Source organism: Bos indicus, chromosome 3 (genome assembly GCF_029378745.1).
Source record: "Bos indicus isolate NIAB-ARS_2022 breed Sahiwal x Tharparkar chromosome 3, NIAB-ARS_B.indTharparkar_mat_pri_1.0, whole genome shotgun sequence".
In the NCBI taxonomy this organism is placed as follows: Eukaryota; Metazoa; Chordata; class Mammalia; order Artiodactyla; family Bovidae; genus Bos; species Bos indicus.
Genome location: NC_091762.1, coordinates 84,755,500 through 84,774,152, shown reverse-complemented (window position 1 = coordinate 84,774,152; position 18,653 = coordinate 84,755,500). Strand labels below are relative to the sequence as shown.

The window sequence follows — 18,653 nt, the reverse complement described above, 5'->3', positions numbered from 1 at the left end:
GCAGAAATAGATGTTTTTCTGGAACTCTCTTGCTTTTTCCATGATCCAGCGGATGTTGGCAATTTGCTCTCTGGTTCCTCTGCCTTTTCTAAAACCAGCTTGAACATCAGGAAGTTCACGGTTCACATATTGCTGACCCTGGCTTAGAGAATTTTAAGCATTACTTTACTAGCGTGTGAGAGGAGTGCAATTGTGTGGTAGTTTGAGCATTCTTTGGCATTGCCTTTCTTTGGGGTTGGAATGAAAACTGACCTTTTCCAGTCCTGTGGCCACTGCTGAGTTTTCCAAATTTGCTGGCATATTGAGTGCAGCACTTTCACAGCATCATCTTTCAGGATTTGGAATAGCTCAACTGGAATTCCATCCCCTCCACTAGCTTTGTTCATAGTGATGCTTTCTAAGGCCCACTTGACTTCACATTCCAGGATGTCTGGCTCTAGGTGAGTGATCACACCATCGTGATTATCTGGGTCGTGAAGATCTTTTTTATACAGTTCTTCTGTGTATTCTTGCCATCTCTTCTTAATATCTTCTGCTTCTGTTAGGTTCATACCATTTCTGTTCTTTATCGAGCCCATATTTGCATGAAATGTTCCTTTGGTATCTCTGATTTTCTTGAAGAGATCTCTAGTCTTTCCCATTCTGTTGTTTCCCTCTATTTCTTTGCATTGATCGCTGAAGAAGGCTTTCTTATCTCTTCTTACTGTTCTTTGGAACTCTGCATTCAGATGTTTATATCTTTCCTTTTCTCCTATGCTTTTTGCTTCTCTTCTTTTCACAGCTATTTGTAAGGCCTCCCCAGACAGCTATTTTGCTTTTTTGCATTTCTTTTCCATGGGGATGGTCTTGATCCCTGTCTCCTGGACAGTGTCACGAACTTCATTCCATAGTTCATCAGGCACTGTCTATCAGATCCAGGCCCTTAAATCTATTTCTCACTTCCACTGTATAATCATAAGAGATTTGATTTAGGTCATACCTGAATGGTCTAGTGGTTTCCCCTACTTTCTTCAATTTAAGTCTGAATTTGGCAATAAGGAGTTCATGGTCTGAGCCGCAGTCAGCTCCTGGTCTTGTTTTTGCTGACTGTATACAGCTTCTCCATCTTTGGCTCCATATTTACCTCCCTAGAGGTCGGAATAGAATATTGCTGCATTGACCTATGCCTTTTTAGCTAATCCCAGCTTTGGGGCTGTTTCAGTGACCCGTGAAACCTGATTGAGACAGAGTGTAGACCCAGGAGTTCTTGTCCATCCTCCTCTTTGCTCTCCTGCTGCCCCAATGGTTGTCAGCCTAACCCAGCACTGTCTTAAACACTTTTCGGAGTTTTTGAGCACTTTCACAAAGGTGACTGCAGTCTGTTTGCGAAGGGTGGATAGGTGTGAGATGAGAACCGAGAGTACAATACACGATTGTTGTAAAGTCACTTACAGTTAAACTTCACATACTTGCAGTTTTAGAGTTTGTTTGTTTTTATATTAGGAAACACATCTGAAAATTACAAAAAAGCAAAACCAGCCTCCAGTTGTCCAAAGTAGATTTTATCAAGTTCAAACTAAAACTCATGAGCTTTATGCTCAGAAGAGACCCTCAGTGAAGCCTAACAATATCTATGCAAGTCTCCACAGCAGCAAATAAAGCATAATGGGTAGCTGCTTGAGTTTGGCGAGTGAAAACAAACAAGAGGCAGCTGAGCAGTGAGGAAAGAACTTGGAGACTCTGTCAAAAGTAGAGCAGATAGGAGGGTGAGATGCACAGTCGCTTGAGCCCCTCTTTCTGTTTGCATATAGATATACATGTGTATGCGTGCGTTCATGCTAAGTCGCTTCAGTCATGTCTGATTCTTTGTGACCCTGTGGACTGTAGCAACTCAGGTTCCTTTGTCCAAGGGATTCTTTAGGTAAGAATACTGGAGTGGGTTGCTGTGCCCTCCTCCAGGGGATCTTCCTGACCTGGCGATTGAACCCGCATCTCTTTACATCTCCTGCATTAGCAGGCAGGTTCTTTACCACTAGTTCCACCTGGCATATATGTATATGTGTGAGCAATATAGGAATAAATATATATGTACAGTGCATATGAGTATGAAAGTGAAGTGAAAGTGTTAGTCGCTAAGTCATGACTGACTCTTTGTGACCCCCATGGACTGTATCCTGCCAGGCTTCTCTGTCCATGGAATTTTCTAGGCAAGAATACTAAAGTGAGTAGCCATTCCCTTCTCCAGGGGATCTTCCTGACCCAGGGAATAAACCTAGGTCTCCCACACTGCAGGCAAATTCTTTACCATCAGAACCACCAGGGAAGCCCCTTAAGCATATGAGCCAGACATCCTGGAATGTGAAGTTAAGTGGGCCTTAGGAAGGAAGCATCACTACGAACAAAGCTAGTGGAGGTTATGGAATTCCAGTTGAGCTATTTCAGATCCTAAAAGATGATGCTGTGAAAGTGCACTCAATATGTCAGCAAATTTGGAAAACTCAGAAGAGGCCACAGGACTGGAGAAGGTCAGTTTTGATTCCAATCCCAAAGAAAGGCAATGCCAAAGAATGCTCAAACTACCGCACAATTGCACTCCTCTCACACGCTAGTAAGGTAATGCTCAAAATTCTCCACGCCAGGCTTCAGCAATACGTAAACCGTGAACTTCCAGATGTTCAGGCTGGTTTTAGAAAAGGCAGAGGAACCAGAGATTAAATTGCCAACATCCTCTGGATCATAGAAAAAGCAAGAGAGTTCCAGAAAAACATCTATTTCTGCTTTATTGACTATGCCAAAGCCTTTGACTGTGTGGATCACAGTAAACTGTGGAAAATTCTGAAAGAGGTGGGAATACGAGACCACCTGACCTGCCTCTTGAGAAACATATGCAGGTCAGGAAGCAACAGTTAGAACTGGACATGGAACAACAGACTGGTTCCAAATAGGAAAAGGAGTATGTCAAGGCTGTATATTGTCACCCTGCTTATTTAACTTATATGCAGAGTACATCATGAGAAACGCTGGGCTGGAGGAAGCACAAGCTGGAATTAAGACTGCTGGGAGAAATATCAATAACCTCAGATATGCAGATGATACTTATGGCAAAAAGTGAAGAAAAACTAAAGAGCCTCTTGATGAAAGTGAAAGTGGAGAGTGAAAAAGTTGGCTTAAAGCTCAACATTCAGAAAACTAAGATCATGGTGTCCAGTCCCATCACTTCATGGGAAATAGATGGGGAAACAGTGGCTGACTTTATTTTTTTGGGCTCCAAAATCACTGCAGATGATTATTGCAGCCCTGAAATTAAAAGACACTTACTCCTTGGAAGGAAAGTTATGACCAACCTAGACAGCATATTAAAAATCAGAGACATTGCTTTGTCAACAAAGGTCCGTCTTGTCAAGGCTATGGTTTTTCCAGTGGTCATGTATGGATATGAGAGTTGGACTATAAAGAAAGCTGAGTGCTGAAGAATTGATGCTTTTGAACTGTGGTGTTGGAGAAGACTCTTGAGAGTCCCTTGGACTGCAAGGAGATCCAGCCAGTCCATCCTAAAGGAGACCAGTCATGGTGTTCATTGGAAGGACTGATAATTGAAGCTGAAACTCCAATACTTTGGCCACCTCATGTGAAGAGCTGATTCATTTGAAAAGACCCTGATGCTGGGAAAGATCAAAGGTGGGAGGAGGAGACAACAGAGGAAGACATAGTTGGATGGCATCACCGACTCAATGGACATGAGTTTGAGTGAACTCCAGGAGTTGGTGATGGACAGGGAGGCCTGGCGTGCGGCAGTCCATGGGGTCTCAAAGAGTCAGACACAGCTGAGCGACTGAACTGAAGTGAAACTCATGGACTGAGCTCAACTGAAACTCTGCAGTTATGAAGAACCTTGTAGATAATTTTATCCAGTGGTTTCAGATTTTTCTTAAACAGAGAGCTTATCTTCACAACTAAATTCATGGGGGAGTGCTGTCTATCTGTCTATTTGCACATATCTTACTATATATAAAACTGGAGAATGTAGGGGTACTGGAATCTGTTGGCTTTGCCACTTCTCTTCCAGAACAGCTTCTGTTTGAGTCGACCCCTGGGGCAAGGAATCACCTGGGAAACTTGTTACATGCAGATTATGATTCTGTAAGTCCAGGGAAGGGTTTGAGACTGCATTTTTTAAAAAATTAACTCCGGAGGTGTTACACGATACATTGACGTAATTTGAGTAACAAATCCCTAGGGGATCTGTGTGGACCGTTTGAAATCCTTCAAACTCTTCATTTTACAAATATGAAAGACTTGGACTTAATAATGAGTTTTCAAAAGCCACATGCCTGGTTAGAGTCTTCTGATTTCTGGTAAGCCCTCTGCTCTGTATCCTCCCTGGGAGGGATGGCTGCGTCCTACCCCTTCTGGATGAACAAAGTAGCCCAGGACCAGGTTCCATTGGCTCTATGAGGGCCTGACACAAGCCTACTGTTACTATAGATGATGCTGGGGATGCTTGCTCTTCCAGCCCACTCTCTGGCCCATGGAAAAACAGTACTTTGAATCAGACTCCATTTAGGCTGGAACATTCTGATTAGCCAGCACGGGCCGTTAGGCCAGTCGCTGTGGTGTCTGCTGCCGCAGCAGAATGGATAAGCAGTTCTCAGCCCCCCCAACACAATCCATAAAACTCTTTCATCCTTTTTTTTTTTCATGATGTCTAGTGTGTGCAAATGGAAAATGGCTGAGGAAAAACAGAGTGAAAGTTTATATAAAATATTTATACCTTAAAGATCTTTTATCTTGTGTCATTCAAGAGATAGAGAAGTGAAAAATGTATTGGGAGTACATTATCAAGAGTACATTATAAATTTAAATCTCAGATTGAATAATACCAGCTGCTAATGTGTGGAGCTTTGGAAATGAGTCACTTTTGAATCTTGAGAGTTTACTGTACCAGGTCAGTTACACTTAAGAAGGAAATGCCTTTTGAAAAAGAATTCTATACCGGAATCAAGACTGATACTAATGGGCATTAAAAATCAAATACTTGACATAATATTCATTTTAGAATGTAGTTACATAGAAATGAGATGTAGAATCTGAGAAAGTTTATGGAGCATTTCTCAAAAAAAATCTGATATTTTTGGTTCCATCTTTGTGGAACAGTGTAACCTGTGGTTAATAGTATGTGTCTTATTGTCAGAAAGACTTAGATTTAAATTCTCTATTCCCTGTTTGTTAGCTGTATGATTTTTGGATCAGTTATTTTTTCTGAGAATCATTTTATTTTTAAAAATAAAAGTAATAATGCTCCCTAATATTTTTGTTTTCAGGATTAAGTGGCATTGTATTTGTAGAGCATTTCACCCATCTAGACTGAGTGAAGTCCCAGTAAGTTGTATTCATATCAGTCAGTATTATTACCATCACATTGTCTTTCCTTTTTGGAAACACATACAGAAAATCCCAACAGATCCAGGAAGGGCATGCCAGGCTCAGGAGGCCTCCTGGCCTCTGGTAAGGCTCTGAACTCTGCAGGTGCAGCAACAAACATGGCTAGAACTCCTAGCTCTGGACAGGCCCAAGTGCATGGCCAGTGATGAGAGCAGAAAATCCTAACCACTGGACCCCCAGGGAATTCCCCCAATTATTGTTTTTAAGAATCTGGAAATCCACATTTCAATATGTGAATCAAAAAATGTTTGAAATAATGGCAGCTGTGTCTTGAGAATGCTGTTGGCTGCAAGAAACAAAAATTAGTGGTCTCAACACAAATTTATTTTTCTTACGGCATGGAAGTTCAGATGCAGCAGTTCAAGTGGGTTTATTTGTTCACTGATGCCAACAGGAATGGGGCTTCCCAGGTGGTGTAGTGGTAAAGAACCTCCTTGCTAATGCAGGAGACACAGGAGACATGGGTTCGATTCCTGGTTTGGGAAGAGGAAATGGTAACCCACTCTAGTAGTCTTGCCTGAAAAATTCCATGGACAGAGGAGCCTGGCAAGCTATAGTCCAAAGGGTTGCAAAAGAGTCAGACCCAGCTGAGCAACTGAGCACGCATGCCAACAAGAATCTAGGCATTTTCCATTTTTCTTCCCCTGACATTCTTTATCTGTTGACTTACTTTGTAATTCTTGCTATGTTACGGTTGCCATATGTATGTTTAGGGGAGGATGATGAGGGAGATGGGTCATCTGGACTAATTTGTTTCGTTTATTAGGGAACGAGAAAGTTCCCCAGAAACGATACAGGTGGCCTCTCCTTACTCACCCGTTAAAACAGGGTCACTTGCTGCAGGGAAATTCGGGGAAGTAGTTGTGCAGCTTGCCAGCCCCTGTAGTGGGCAGTGATTGCAGTGGGCAGAGGAGGTAGTAAAGTGGCTGTGGTATTTACCAAGGAACAGTGCCCGCCCTGGCAACTAGCTCGACAGGAAACCCAGCTGCAGGGCCTGGAGACCCCGTGACCTCCAGTGTATATCAGAAATCTCCAGATTTGAGCCTTGTGAAGGGAAAGTATCCTTTGGGGCAAGGCCAGTGCTTTGTTTTCTTTTTATTCAGTGGTATTGTATTGTATGAGATAGGTCATTGCTAGCAATGAGGAAACTGCTGAGGGAACATAGCAAGACTTTATTTAATTTTTAGAAAGGTTATACACTAGGGCTTCCCTGGTGGCTCAGTGGTAAAGGATTTGCCTGCCAGTGCAGGAGACGCAGATTCAGTCCCTGGGTCAGGAAGATGCCCTGGAGGAGGAAATGGCTACCCACTCCAGTATTCTTGCCTGGGAAATCCCTTGGACAGAGGAGCTTGGCATGCTCCAGTCCATGGGGTCACAAAAGAGTCAGACACGACTTAGCGACAACAACAAACAGCAACACGCATATGCTAAGGAAAACCAAGTCTGTTTGACTCTAGTCAATCAGATCTTTTGTAATATTTTTGCTTATACTTTTTGCAGCTTTACTGCTGAGTTAGCTGTTCTTCAGTGTCCTTGACAAATTTGAGAAGCCACCATGTGTATATAAACTGAGGGAAAATATTTTTGCCATTTCGATCCTGATCATTTCTTCTCAGGGCTATAAAATTTGGGTTTTCATGACCCTGATGTCAATTAAAAAAAGAAAAGAAAAACCCCAAACAAAACAACTCCTGATAGTCTGAAGGGTTTATCCTCATTGTAGGAGGGTGTTGTAGAGTCTAGGGACTGTGGATGGCCACCTGCCAAGTACCTGGAAGCATGGAAACTGAACTTTACAGCACTCATGTAATTCCAATGTATAATCACTTTGTCAGGCCCTGCAAGTCAGTGAAATCCCTAATAACACTAGGATAATTAAATATTTCAGTAACCATACACTCTAAGATAAAAACCAAAACTTTTTTATCAGGGGAAGGGGATCAGCCCCGGGATTTCTTTGGAAGGAATGATGCTAAAGCTGAAACTCCAGTACTTTGGCCACCTCATGCGAAGAGTTGACTCATTGGAGAAGACTCTGATGCTGGGAGGGATTGGGGGCAGGAGGAGAAGGGGACGACAGAGGATGAGATGGCTAGCTGGCATCACCGACTCCATGGACGTGAGTCTGGGTGAACTCCGGGAGTTGGTGATGGACAGGGAGGCCTGGCGTGCTGCGATTCATGGGGTTGCAAAGAGTCAGACATGACTGAGCGACTGAACTGAACTGAACTGATGCTGAGACAACCTTTTGAAATGATTTAAGGGGATCAATAGATAGGTGAATAGGTGAACCAGTCCACTACTGTAAATAATCTGTTTACGTTTAAATATATTTACTAGATGTTGTATCAAAATCTACTTTAGAAGTGTAGTGAGGGACGATTTTATGTTTTAAATGAATTTTCCTTTTTTTTTTTGACTGTGCCATGTGGCTTACAGAATCTTCATTCCCCACAGGGATTGAACCTGGGCCCTTGGCAGTGAAAATGCAGAGTCCTAACCACTCTGGCTCAGCAGTAAAAAAATCTACCTGCAATATAGGAGATGCAGGTTCGATTCCTGGGTTGGGAAGATCTCCTAGAGGAAGAAATGGCAACCCAGTCCAGTCTTCTTGCCTGGGAAAACCCTGTGGACAGAGGAGCCTGGCAGGCTACAGTCCATGGTGTTACAAAGAATTGGACACTACTGAGCATGCCCTAACTACTGGACTGCCAGGAAATTCCCAGTGAGAGACTATTTTAGAGACAAGGAAAAGAACAGGAGACTTCTCTGTATGGGCAAATTATAGTGCATTTCTGTTTAGTAGACAGCTCTATTTGTGAGAGATTGTGTGCTGGATGTTTTAAACTTACTATCTTTACTCCTCATATCTGTCACAGATTGGCTATTGCAACCTCTTTTTCCTTTCTGTGGACACCAGAGCTCTGAGTCCTCCAAATGACTCACTTGCCTGGGGCACACAGAATGTTCTGGAATTGAGTTTAAACCTAGCTCTGTCTGTGTGCCACACTCATTCTCTTTCCCCTGTTGTACCTGCATTGAGTGAGTGAGGAGAAAAATAGCAGATTAACTTAAATGTGGGTTAATGTACTTAGCAAAGGAACAATCCAAGCTACTTACAGGATATGGACTCTGAGCTACTAATTACACGTCATGAAGGAAACCTGGGGCCTCCGTGTAGGCTGTCACTCACTCAACCTGACTGCTCCCCATCCCTAAAGACAGTCCATCCAGGAACGCTGGTTGAGCACTTGCTTTGCATGGAAATGGAAAGAAAATGTTTTTGCCCTTGAAAAACTTACATCTTTTTTTCATAGGACGTTTCTAACGTTGCTGTAGTGAGAAAAGTTCCCTGTAGAAGCTCTCTAAACAACACATCAGTCTGTATATAGAAAGGAGAGAGAAGGGTGCCGTCCTTTAGTCCCATGTACTGATTCGGAGTGAGTTTTAGAAACCAAGACTAGAAGTTAGAGTAAGTTTACTTTGATATAAAGGAAGCATTTTCTTAGCGGAGTCATTATTATATTATTTCCTAGCTATTAAAATTTGCCATCTTGATGCTTGGTTATTCACTGAAAGCTATGAAATATTTATTAAGGTCATATCAGTGTTGCGTACAAAGGGAGCCACGGAGTGATTTTTATTCCATGCTTTTTGGTAGCAACATTCCTGCTGGTTTGCCTCAACCTCTGTAGATTTTATTGATTATAATTAAGTCAATGTGCATTGTCTCTAAGAATTTACATGGGTTTAAAAATCAGTCCTTTATGTATTTATTTGAAATAGTTTAGAAAAGGTTCTTGGAGTAAGAGACAGACGTGCAACTATTAATCCTGTTATTTCTGTGAGGCAGAAATTGTGTTATTTTCCATGAAAACATTTGCAGGTTTTAGGTGTTATGATCCTTTTAGTTTTCTTTTAATTTCATTTCCTCTGTCTCCAATCTTTCAGAAGCGTGTCATAGCTTATCCTTATCTCCAGTAGATTTCTGGGTGTGCCTGGAAATCCCCCCAGCTCAGATCCTAAAGGTTATTTAAATTACAGTGTTGGATGCTCTCCACATATACAGATTTTGTTGTAGAAATAAGATTATGAAGATTTCATGACAATTGATACCTTGCATTTACATGATGGATCAAAGGACTATGGAAGGGCCAGTGGGAGACTGTGGGGTCAGAGCTTTTTACTAAAAGATTTCTGGGTTTCCTCATATATCAGCCAAGTTTGACAAATACATTTATGATATTAAGGCATCAATAATTATACAAGGTTGTGGAATTAACTCACACTGATATATGTGAGGTCTTAACCAATACAGAGACCAACTATAAGGCTTTTTAAAAAGTGATGTTTTTGTGGAGGTACAAGAATTGACTTATATTTATATAATTTTTCATAGCAGCTAATCTCTGCCTATGTAGAAGTTTGTCTACTGTGTGTGCATGTCTACTGTAGATATATATTGAGAGAGATAGTTGGAAAGATTATAGTGTTGGACACAGAAGTACTGAAGTAAATTGTGCTTTTACTTTAAAGATCAAATAAAAATAAAAGAGCATTATTTACAACATAAACTAAATACATAGCTGGGTGAGCCTTTAAAAAAATATATCTTTTTGAGATCTCTTTAAGAGACAGTTTTAGTTTTGCACACTGGAGCTATGTAGAGATTATGGGCCCTAACATCTTCCATGGCTATGATTCTTGAAGATAATGAGTGAAAATTTCTCTTGTTATACTTCTTTAAAATGGCATTTTATTTGTGGTACCCTGAGACTAGTGCCTGCCTCTAGGATGGAGGTGACTTATCTCTTTTCTAGGGGTTGAAAAATTAAGCCCTGGCTATAGCGGTTTTGGGTGTTTTCTTTAAGCCCATAGCTCTGATCACAGTTTTTTGAAAGCTTAATTATGAATGGTTGTGGAGTATTTTTTTTTAACCCACTTACCAGCTTTTTTTTTTTTTGCAGCGTGACTAGCTTCCTTTGCTTATGGAAGGCCCCACATTTATTTAGAAAACAAAGTCCGCCTTATCCTAATTTTGCTGGTGACAAGATGTGGCTACAAAAAAAAAACAAAGAACAAACCTGTTGCTCGTATCAGACCTGTTTGGGGGAAGCCTAAATTAATAAAATGGCAATTTGTTAAACTTAGCTCGGACTCTGTTTAAGGAGATCTATTATTTACAAAATTGAGTTGATTCCTCCCTAAAGGGGGGAAAAAAAAAGTAATTTTAGTGGCTCTTGAAAGCTTTTAGATAAATACTCCCAAGTCATTTTTCCCAAGCTTAAAAAGCAACATAGATAGTCTGAAGCCTGGTTTTTCCAGCTGTGTAACAAGCACAGAATAGAGGATTCCAAATATTTATCTCCCCACACCCGAAATGATTCTGTGTTCCAGTCAAAGATGATTACTTGTGCTGTGTTTCTAGGACGCTTTACACTGTGCTGTCTCGGTTCATCCCTCTAGGAATGCTCTTTTAACTTTCACATCTCTGTCCAGAGGAATCCTGTCTGTCCTCAGCCTGCAGTTTTTTTTTAAGTGCCAATTCTTTCTTGACATCTTCACGGACTCGCCAACAGGACGTGGTGATTTTGGAAAGGGGTCCACGCTTTCCAATGCAATTCCCTCCCTTACCTTGTGGTTGGGTTCCATATTATTGTTTTTCTGCCTTGCATTTTAGGTATTTATATACTGAGTAGTGTTCGGTGGTCGACAGATATTTATTAAATGCCTGCTTTTGCCAGATGTGTGTTATTTACTGGAGAAACCAAAGGTTTGAAACATGGCCTGTGATGTCAGTACATCTCGATCTTTTCTCTCCCCCATTTGGTTCTGAAATCCCGACGGGTAGAAACAGTCTTAGAGTTCTTTGGTATCCTCTGCAAGCCTTGGCTTCTTAAACATAGTTAGCTGCTCAGTAAATCTTCTGAGTGAAACTGGTTGACCAAATCAGTTTTCTTTGGATTAAATTTGACAGGAAAGGTCAGCTTTCCTCTTTGGGATCTGAATAAAAGTAGCGTTATTTATGTCATTGGCAATTACACTGTGATTGTGTGTGTGTGGGAGAGGAGGGGAGCGTATATAAAGGAAGATTTTCCCACTACCTCAGCCACGTACTCTTTGGGCATTTACTGTGTTTCTTGGAAGGTATGGTGACAGTTGGTATGGGTCAGACAATCAGAACTTTACTGAGTACCAGCGGATACCATGTTGGCCTCCTCATGCTACCCCAAGGGGTGCCCTAGAGATCTTCATGAGTGGTAGCTGACTGACTACAACTTCTAGACCCTGTCAACTGTAGCTTTCATTGAGTTCCCAAAGGCTTCCCTGACCCCAGAGAGGCTGAGTGAATGAATAAGTTCACACTTGTCTCCCTGAAGGATCTAAAATGTAGGTGGGATTAGACGGGTTCACAGCTCTGATCCATAGCAGCGTCTTAAAACTTCCTTTTACTTTGATGGGGTAGGAAGAAGGTCTGTAAATGTGAGTATAGGGTAAAACTTGAGGTGACCTCTAAGAAGCTGTAGGGCTTCTGGGCAAATGACAGCCAAGACCTACACTATCGGGATAGCCCAGAAACCCAGCTTGGCAGCCAGTGGTCATAGCATTTTGCATTTTCCCTGTATGCTAGCCACTGTAGGATTTCTGGTTGTTTAAGACTGTAGCCTAACCTGCACTCTTGCCTAAGAGTATCCCCACTGCCGTTGCTGTCTAAGTGACAAGGATACCTATTAGTAACATTTTGAACTTAACTGAAAAATGGTGTTCTTCATTGAGTGCTGTAGTAAATTTCTTTACTTTGGTACTTTGATGGTCTGAGCAGAGCAAAAATTAGTGTCACTGCCTTTTTAACGGCTGGACACTTATCATCAAGCTGTGCCGACGTCAGTGATGGTGTGCTACAAAGGTGTTTGGTCTTGATAAGCTTGGAAGAAGCAGACTTTGTTGTTGTTGCTGTTTTAAAAAAATAGCTACTGGACTGTTTCATTTTCCTAAAAGAGAGGAGAAAGGGAAAGAAGGGGTATTCTTCCCTAAATAGGAAAGACAGAGAGTTTATAGAAAATAACACCTAAGTTGCTAATGCAGTGTTTACCTTTGCTCTATGAGTGTGTGTGTGTGTGTGTGTGTGTATGTGTGTGCACGTGCGCGCATTCACAGGCACACATGACTTTTAGTTTGCCTACATAGTATAAGGCCTTTGAATAGATACCGGATTTGCTCTGTAACCTTGGAAGATTTATTTACTCTCTCAATTCCTTTTATTCCAAGTCTTTTATCAAACACTGTATATTATGTTCTCTAAAATTATTAAGTAAAAGGGAGTGTGGAAAAAAATTCCAAGATACTAAATTTATTCCAGGCTCAAAGTATTACAATAGCAAGATGGCATCTAACCCATACACTTGAAATAAAAAGCCAAGCAAATGGAAATGTGATATATTTAAGAGGGCATTTCTTAGAGGGAAAAAAAAACCAGGTTTGATGTTCCTTCCATATTGACACTATTTGTTGTATTTTAATTTAAACATAATTTAAAAACCATGTTTAAAATAACTATAGTGACATTTCTTGTCTGGTTGAGCCAAAGGATGGTATGACACAAATGTTACCTATAATACAGGCTACACTGAATCATTAAAGCCTCATTTTTGTTAAAACACTGAATATATGATTTGGGAGGAGGAGTTCCTTATCTAGGAAGAATTTTTGGTAGGTCTTCTTTAAAGAAATGAGGGAAATGCCCTGCTGATCTATTTTGAGAAGGAATAAGAAACTGTACCTTGCTGTGGCCACCATGCCAAGGTCCTGTGCTGGTGTGGGTGTGAAGGTGACTGTGCTTTTGAACACTTTTAGACCCCTCATTCTAAGCTGCTGTCCTCTTAGGAACTGTGTGCCCTACTGGAGACAGCAGCATTTGATCCTTGAAAAAGGGAGGATTTCCTCTGCACCCCTTAGAGACTTTGAAGAGCTTGGTGCAAAGGGTAATTTCAAAGGATTTACCTTAGCAGCTTTGTCACTGAGTGCAGAGAGGGGAATTTCTGTGATGATTCCAAACTTAGAATAAGTGCTAGGGAAGAATCCGTAGAGCTCCAAGGACTTCAACCTCCAGGGAAGAAAAGCAGTAATTTATGGATCTCTCTAGAAATTATGGTTGGGTTCTTTTCCCTCTGAACCCAGTCTTCCTTAGTCATGTGACTGGAATTCAATTATCAGTGCCGTAAATAATCTTGTGAATGGAAGCAGTGTGTTTGGCAGTGAATTTCTGCTTCCTAAAGAGAAAGGAACCTTTAGAGGTTATTAGAATAATGCTGGACTGGCCATGATTCCGGAGGCAAATGGTCAGAGAGGCACAGGACTGGGTCCCCGAAGACAGCAGGTTTTAGATGAGTCACATGTTTGCTGGGGACGGATGGCATGAAGGTGGGTATGTTTTTATAAATGCATATTTAAAGCAGGCTGTATTTAGAAGTTTATTTCTAATTGGTTTATTTCTAATAAAGCCAGCCTGTTGATGCATAGCAGAGTTGATCTTTTGGTTCCATTAGCGTCTTTGAAATATTTAACAAGAAGCTGAGTTTAGCACATGAGCTCTTTCAACCACTGTTGGAGATAAGGCAGCCCATATTGGATAATTCCTGCTGTAAAACCAGCCGGCATCCCCTTTGTTTTTCCGTCTTGCCCTGTCCCTTGTGTTCTAGACTAGGGAAGGTCAGCTTTTTATAGTCAGAAGCATGTATGCCTTTGAAAATAGCCATTCACCTACCTGTCCTCAGCCAGTAACAATTTATGTCCTGAAGATAGCAAAGAGTGCTGATTTAATTCATTTTACAACCAGTGTCCTTTCATGGGAGCGAGCAGGCTGGTAAAATTGTTTCAGGAACTAGAACATTTTTCTTGGTTATTTATAACATAACTTGACCATCCAGCTACACAGGGCTTCGTTCAATTGAGAAAGTCTATTGAATCCAAAAATAATAATCCTTTCTATTTGTCTGGTATTTGCAGTTTTATAAGGAACTTCACATCCATTCTCTCATTTGATTTTTCCGACAGCTCCGTGAGGGTAGAGAGGGCAGGTATTACCTGCAAGTCACAGATGAGGAACCTAAAACTTCAAGTGCTTCTAAGTCCTGCCCAGCGTTTCACAACCACTAACTGCCTGGGCCACGAGCCCCCTAGATTTTATTCTGGCTCAAAGGCCAGTGCTCTTTCCACTGTTTGTTTTGATACCCTTGGAAGGTTCGGCGCTCATCTAGGAAAGAAAAATTGGCAGCTCTTGCTGAGCAACACAGAAGTCTGCTGGGAGAAACAGATCTGAGAGAGCTGTGCTGGCTCAAAAGTAAAATGAGAAAAGACCAAGGGGGTCAAGGGCCTTGGCCACCTGCCCTGGTTCACTCCCTGTGTGATTGTGGGCAAGTCACTTAACTTCTCCACCGAGAACTCACTCTGGCCAAGGATGATCATCTCTCATCGGCCGTAGCCACCCTGCAGATGTATGGTGAAGACAACTGAGAAGTGATTCCTGTGTGGGATTCCTTAGGTGCTGCACGGGATACATCAGAAAGACACTCTCACTAGGGGTGTTTTTCGTATTTGAGTTTGAGGTGTGAGGTGGAAAAGCAATCATTTTCCATTATGCTCAGTCGATCAGTCATGTCCAACTCTTTGCGACCCCATGGACTATAGCCTGCCAAGCTCCTCTGCCCATGGGATTTTTCTAGACACAAATACTGGAGTGGTTGCCATTTGCTCCTCCAGGATTTTCCATTAATGGGGGCCTCAAATCTACGCTCCAGGCAAGAGTAGGGGATTGCTTTATCCGCCCTCAGTCAATTCCTCACTCTTCCTTGCTCCCCTTCTTTTCCTTTCTTTCACCTCTCTGGGCAGGACTGTGAAGAGGCCCCTAAGCATTTCCTCTGTGAGATAAGGGCCTGCCATGGAAGGAACATGAGATTTGTATCCAGATATCCCAGCCTGGGTGCTTTCCAGGTGTGTGACCTTCAATACATGACTTCTCTCAGCCTTAGTCTCTGTTCTGTCAGGCTAGGATCAGGGTGATGCCTGAGGGGATTAGCATTAAGTGAGGTAATGGATGCAGAGTGACCAGCACTTAGAGGGTTCTCAGTAAATATTCTTCCGTGTTAGAGATTGATGATTAGGACAGAGCTGATGAGAGAAGTCGATGCAGAGAGGGATGGCTTTGAGATGTGACCGTGTTCTTCACTGGAAACACTGCTATATTATCTTGCAGCTTTCATTTTGTCTCTCTCTCTTTTTTTTTTTCTCTCTCAGATGTGAGGTGTCTTAAAGGAAAAGACAAGCTGGAAGGTGAGAGTGTTACGCAGATGGAGAGGTCTGTGGCTAACTGTACCTGGAGGAATCTCTCTTCCCAGCTGTCCTCAGTTTAGAAACAAACGCCCTGTCAGCAGGCCGGGCCAGTTTGCAAGGCGGTGGGGAGGCTTCACCCAGGGAGTGTTACCTGCTCTGAAAGCGACGCCTACACACTTCACAAAGCAGATGGTTTCTTTTGTTTTCCATGTGGTCGAAAAATGAAATGGACCTTTAATAGAATGTGTTGGGGGATTCCACACTCTGTTATGACTCTGGTGCACAGATAGAGATTTGGTGGTGGTGGTGTTCAGTTGCTAACTCGTGTCCAACTCTTTGCGACCTCATGGACTGCAGCATGCCAGGCTTCTCTGTCCTTTACTGTGTCCCGGAGTTTGCTCAAACTCATGTCCATTGAGTTGGTGATGCTGTCCAACCATCTTATCCTCTGTTGCTGCCTTCTCCTCCTGCCCCCAATCTTTCCTTGCATCATGATGGTTTCCAGTGAGTTGGCTCTTTGTATCAGGTGGCCAAAGTATTGGAGCTTCGGCTTCAGCATCAGTCCTTCCAATGAATAGTCAAGGTTGATTTCCTTTAGGGTTGAGTGATTTGATCTCCATGCTGTCCAACAGTTTGAAAGCATCAGTTCTTTGGTGTTCAGTCTTCTTTATGGTTCAACCCTCACATCCGTACATGACTACTGGAAAAAACGTAGCTTTGACTAGACGGATCTTTGTTGGCAAAGTGATGTCTCTGCTTTTTAATACCCACAGCTTTAGAAGAATTTGTACTCCTACTTTTGACTGGCAGCAGGGTGGGGAGATGAGAAGGAAGTGAGTGACTAATGCTGCTGTCATGTGGTCCAAAATGAGTGAGCGGCCAGATATCTGCCATTTGCATGAAAAATTGAGAAGAAGGGAAGGAGCATGTTTCTCCCTTTGATCCCACATGACAAAGTGGAAAGGAAAATTGGTTTGGTTCTGTTTGATAACCTTTGAGTGCCTGTGATGTGCCAGGCACTGACTGTGATGGGTGTCTAGGGCATGAGAAGGAAAGATTCAGGTCTTGTCTTTGAGAAGGTTCGCTTGAACCACATGTGATGGAGCTGAAGTTACGCTTTGAGTTATAAAAGTTAGGACTTGGGGATGAGCTTTGGTTCCAGCACTGTCAAGGGATGACTTGCTCTTTTGGGGGGCACCCTGGTGTGCAGCGAGTAGCACCTTCTGTATCTGGAATGTGTTTAAGGATTGGTATTGTTGAAAGTGTGGCCTCCTCCCCAGTACTGATATAAAGGGTTTCAAAAAGACATGTCTCAAAATTTGGCATTAATTGGGTATTAACAGGCCAGTCCCCAAGACATTATTAATTGTTGACTGTTCAACTAAACCTTTCTGTATTGATGTTTATCATTATTTCATTTCAAGATTCTGAGAAATGTCATATGACTGCACAGGTGAAAAACTCTTACTGCGTTTTCCTCCCATCATAATAACTGTTGGGGGAGGGCACCAGGCGATATTTAGTCATGATTTGTCTGCATTCTTGTGATTCCTTATCTCTTCCTCTCCCTCCCCCTAAAAAAGAGAGGATTAAAAACTTGTGCGATAGAAACTCTTACTCTAGTATGTCAGTGTTTATGCAGAGGATTCTCACATTTGTTTATTGTTACACGACCTAGTCTTTGTAAGCTGGTTATTTCATTGACAATTACATCTTTCTGCGATTACCTTCTGTCAAGTGTCTCCAGTTATGAATTCAGTCATTTCCTCACTTATTCTACCACCAGTGACACCTACTGTATGCCATGCACATGTTAGGCAGGTTCCTGTCGTCAAGGAGCACACTGTCCAACAAAGAGACACAGCGGTGAATATAGTGAAGTTAGATCTGTGAGCGACATAAATGCCGAGTATTCAGGGCTGTCTTTCTAAGAGAGCGTTCCTCTTAGCTGAGTTTTAGAGGGTGAGTGGGTTGATTTGGGGAGGAGGTAGAAGCAGTAGCACGTGTGAAGACAAGTGGAGAGCTTGGAGAGGCCAGGGCGTGTTCCAGCAGGCGCGTGGGTCAGCCTGGGGTGTCTGGAGCCACACGCATGCTTCCGAGGCCATGGTTGACTTGCGCGCTCCACAGTGGAGAGCCACCTGGAGACGGTGACTCACAGGGCCACAGTGACACCTTCCCATGTGCTAATAACCTTTCTCCCTTTTTAAAATGTTGCCATCGTTTTTATTGTAAATTTTGCTGTTTTAAGATGGGTCAGAAGCTTTGCAGGATGATGGGGACAACCATGAATTAGTGAATGACAAAGGTCTTTCAATCTCCTTTGAAAAGTAGTCCTACCAAGTTCCTCCTTTCATTTCAATAGATGCTCAATAGGTTAGAGATAAAATCATGGCTTTTTCTCCCTTCTAATTGCTTACTTGCAGTTAAAGCCGTTTTTCATATAGAATGTGTTGATGTGAAAATAACTTATTTCTAATTGTAAATAGGCAATATCTACAGTATAGAATATCTAGAAAGAAATAGGTGAATATTAACACTAACTCTGCCTATTTTTCATTTTTTTTTCTTCCAGTCTTTCCTGGTATGCATTTTAAAATAAAAACAGGATCATACTGCAATGAAACAAATTTAAAAAATCCATTTATTCAAGAGAGAGAGTTGTATTACTACATTTCTGTAGCAAAACAAGCCTTTTAAATTCTCTGTAGGGAATTCTGACAATTATTGGGACTACTAAAACTGGAAAAGCAGAAGTAGCTGTAGTTCTCCCCTCTCTATATTTGGTGGTTTAGTCACTAAGTCATGTCCAACTCTTGCAACCCCGTGGACTATAGCCTGCCAGGCTCCTCTGTCCATGGGATTCTCCAGGCAAGAATACTGGAGTGGGTTATCATTTCCTTCTC

At 42.0% G+C, this 18,653-nt stretch overlaps 1 protein-coding gene across 4 annotated transcripts in view; it reads left to right on the top strand.

Moving 5' to 3' along the window:
• Nucleotides 1–18,653, top strand: part of NFIA (nuclear factor I A) — a 399,012-nt gene that overhangs the window by 79,883 nt on the left and 300,476 nt on the right. The window contains exon 3 of one of the 4 annotated variants that reach the window (XM_070780245.1): nt 1–18,653. This exon is cut by the window's left edge and continues 54,726 nt beyond it; it is cut by the window's right edge and continues 79,821 nt beyond it. The exons of the other annotated variants lie outside the window; for them this stretch is intronic. The gene's annotated coding sequence lies outside the window, so the exon portion shown is untranslated. 4 annotated transcript variants of the gene reach the window in all.